Below are 4,206 nucleotides of genomic sequence, written 5' to 3'. Positions count from 1 at the left end.
ATCACCTGCGATAGTAAATGTCATAATTGCATTTGTTTTGGTATCAACATTTTTTATTTCGTTACTTTTTAAACCTACCGCCTTCCAGCCACTTTTATGAAGTCGTATGCCCTTAACCAAGCCTCAAAATACTTGGTTATTTTCGAGTAACACTGATTGTAGTTCAACTTGTTGACGCTCTCAAATATTTAGCTACTTTTTATATTGGTATTATTTGGAGTTCCAAAGAATTTAGCCCATATAAAAAGTATCTCTCAATTCTTTGCGCGTCTTAAAAATAAGACTACATTGATTGATGCCGCTCTACGCCTCTGATTACAATCAAAATACACACCGACTCGATTTCGAAGTATTGCTTTTGACTGTTGTACAATGTCAATTTATGAATTACGTCAACGGAAATACCCAAAGAAAAGATATAAAAATTCTCTTGATATTGCGTTTTACTAACAGATAGTCAAGTTACGCGGACTTTAACGAAAGGTACGTATTTTAATCAGAGTAAATATATTTATATTATTAACTGTTCAAATGATGCATAATGAAGAATAAAATCAGGTATTAGAACAAAGACTACACGTTGTAAAATTGTCAACTATTTAAGTTTTGTTATATTGATAATGTATTACTCTTGTCTTTTTTAACGATTAATTATACCACCTAGTTAATCGTTATATAAATTCACTTAAGTAGTCCTACACGCTGAGTGTAGTTGTTTATCCCATTTTCAACGCGACATTGACGGTATAACACCTTATGGAATATACTAGCCTGTATTTAACACTGTGGGATATACCTGTCACGTGCACGGACTACTTTTTACTTTATCACTGAATAATTTTTCATAATTAATAAAGTCGAGAAAACTTTAGCTTCAAAATTATACGACGTTCGACCTTTAAATCTATTCATATGACATAATTTTTCGCCATCCGTATAATGAATCAGCTGATTGATGGCGTCATGAAATGACACTTTTTGCGTCATTTTCCCCAAAAAATGTGTCGATTTATTATAAACGCGACTTATTTCACATGTACATGTACTGTATATCGACATACGGTATTTGAATTGTCAATTAATCACATTTTCCTTATTTTGTGATATGTGCATTGTTTATAATCCATGCATATACTTTGACATTTAAGAATGTACAACAAGTCATACAAATATCGCACACTTCATAAATAATCTGCAATATTTGCTATCCGATTTAATTCAAGTTAATCATATAGCTGTGTAAAGTATAAGATGGTAAAAATAGCACCACACTGGAATTCGGAACGTCCCATTTTGTACACGGGTATTATCCACTGATTTATCTGTTGTGTAATGAAATGTTTTCCATTCTTTGTGTATTTATATATTAAATTCTTTTCTTGTACACAATAAGAGCATTTATCATAGACGCATAACATGGTGCAAGTTTTAACATAATTATGTTTGTATGCAGAAATCTGCAAATGCATCCGAGTTTACCAACGGCTATTATTTGATAAACTGCTCCGGTTCATTTTAACAGCAGTAATGTACATAGAGTACATGACGTAGCGTGTGACGAATCAGAAAGTTCATAAATTCATTTGAAAATAGTGATAGGATGGCATGAGGGTCTTAATTTAACTATACTAAAATAATTTTTAAAGACCCTAGATGCAAAATCGCCAATGATTGAGTTAAATGGATTATTAGATGGATTTTAAAGGATAATGAAATGTAAGTTACTAGTTCGAACGTGTTTTGGTTTTTGTTTGTACTTTTGCCGTTCCCTGTTCTCGGGGAAATGATTTTAACATGGGGGCCATTAATGCATTGGATCACACACGGCATACCCATAACATTATATAAAAAACACGTTCTGCGCGTCCTAAAATTCGTCGTCCGACGTCGGAAAACGTATTGCCCTGCATATTAAGTCAAATAAAGTGTCAGTCGCTGCAATTGTCTGTTTACTCGTCGATAGTGTACATGTACAATCTATGTTGACATTGACATCATTTTGTAAGGAGCAATCGCCGCCATATTGGATTTTGATCATTTTCTTTCGAGTAAAGTAAAATCTTCTTTTCGCGGTCGTATGTGTTACATTTCGCATGCTGCGTAAAATTGAATCGAGGCATATGGTGATATTTTTACTAGTTTTTACTAGTTTTACAGTTTGTATGTGAATTTTTTTAAGACTATTTTGCGTACCAGAACAAATACATTTATATCACTACGCATGGTTACATTCGTTAGATTTTAAGCGATTTTTAAGAATGAATTAAACTAATTGTTAGGCTAAGGTTATTAGATCTAGTTATGTTAAATGTCACGTTGAAAAAAAATCAATTGGGATAAATAGAATAATATGATTAGCGTTGAATACAGAGAAGTTTATGTAGCTCGGCTCTAACACCTAAAGCGCACGCCAAGGCTCGCGCTCCCGTCGTTCTAAGCCTCGCAACATAAACTTCTCTGTATTCAACGCTAACCTAGTATTCTCTTTTTATTTTGTGAGTAATCATCATCATCATTAAAAGTAGCTTTAGCAATAGAAGTAAAAGTAATGGTAGAAGTATAAATAGTAGTAATAGTAGTTGCTGTTGTTGGTGTAGTAGTTGTAGAAGTAGAAGTATTATTATTATTACTATTATTATTATTAGTAGTAGTAGTAGTTGTAGTAGTTGATGTTGTTGTTGTAGGAGTTTTTGTAGTAGTAGCAGTAGCAGCAGCAGTAGTAGTAGTAGTAATAGTAGTGGTAGCAGTAGTAGTAGTAGTAGTAGTAGTAGTAGTAGTAGTAGTAGCAGTAGTAGTAGTAGTAGTACAAGTAGTAGTAGTAGTAGTAGTAGTAGTAGAAGTAGAAGTAGAAGTAGTATTAGTAGAAGTAGTAGTAGTAGTAGTAGTAGTAATAGTAAAAGTTGTAGATTTAGTAGTAGTTGTTGTTGTTGTAGTGGTAATAGTAGTAGTAAAAGAAGTAGTAGTAGTAGTAGTAGAAGAAGAAGTAGTAGTAGTAGTAGTAGTAGTAGTAGTAGTTGTTGTAGTAGTAGTAGTAGTAGTAGTAGTAGTAGTAGTAGTAGTAGTAGTAGTAGTAGTAGTAGAAGTAGTAGTAGTAGTAGTAGTAGTAGTAGTAGTAGTAGTAGTAGTAGTAGTAATAGTAGAAGTTGTAGTAGTTGTAGTAGTTGTTGTTGTTGTAGTGGTAATAGTAGTAGTAATAGAAGTAGTAGTAGTAGTAGTAGTAGTAGTAGTAGTAGAAGTAGTAGTAGTAGTAGTAGTAGTAGTAGTAGTAGTAGTAGTAGTAGTAGTAGTATTAGTAGTAAGTTTTCGTTAGTCAAGTAAATGGAAACGGTTTATTAAAATGTCTAGCAATAATGTCAGTGTGTGTTGGAGGATTTTAGGCGATCTTTTTCTTTGACTTGTAGAACGTTGTGACGTTGAACACAACCCTTGACCCGACCAAGGTACAGAATCAATCTCTTGCAGTCAGTGCCAAGCGACTCTGCAGTAAAGGCTTTTGTTAGCACAGGCCTTGACATCGCCTAAAGAGAATCCTGTCAGGAGGTGAAAGGAAACAATCACAACCCACAAATGGGGGTAAATTATTTTTGACATAATCATTTTGTTATCCAACTTGAGAAAAAATGAAAATGAAGACAGGATATAACATATTTCAATATAAAATCAACCTCATCTCAACGTTATGTTTAATTGAATGTAAACGGCAATGATACAAGCATTACCGCAGACGTATTTGTTCCCGATATATCAGATATTGTTTTAAAAATAAAATGTCTTCGTTCTGAAAAACAGTATATAATAATTATTTGTGTTTACAATTGTGAAATACTTGTGAAACTGGCAAACCTTAGAACCAAGAACAATGAACAACCGTATCGAATATCTGTTCGTTAAAAAGTGTTATTGTTAATGTGTGTCAGTAAGTACCTTGTCGTTCGTTGGACTAGTTATGTCAAGCATTCACATGCAGATAAGTAATCTCACAAAGCGTAGTTAAATATGTATTTAGTATTTATGCGAATGCCAATTAATTAGTCATAATCTATTGTTTCCGAGTTATGAGTTATTTCTAAATTTCAACAATGCAATGGTACCTCTATGTATACATATTTTTGTGAATTGAACAATAACAGTTTAAGTAAACAATGTGATAAAAATATGTGATATAAATACTAAAGGTAATTTAGGGTATGATCGAAATCAAACTTT

The sequence above is a fragment of the Dreissena polymorpha genome, chromosome 8, assembly GCF_020536995.1.
Source record: "Dreissena polymorpha isolate Duluth1 chromosome 8, UMN_Dpol_1.0, whole genome shotgun sequence".
NCBI lineage: Eukaryota > Metazoa > Mollusca > Bivalvia > Myida > Dreissenidae > Dreissena > Dreissena polymorpha.
Note: the sequence above shows the minus strand (reverse complement) of the source record.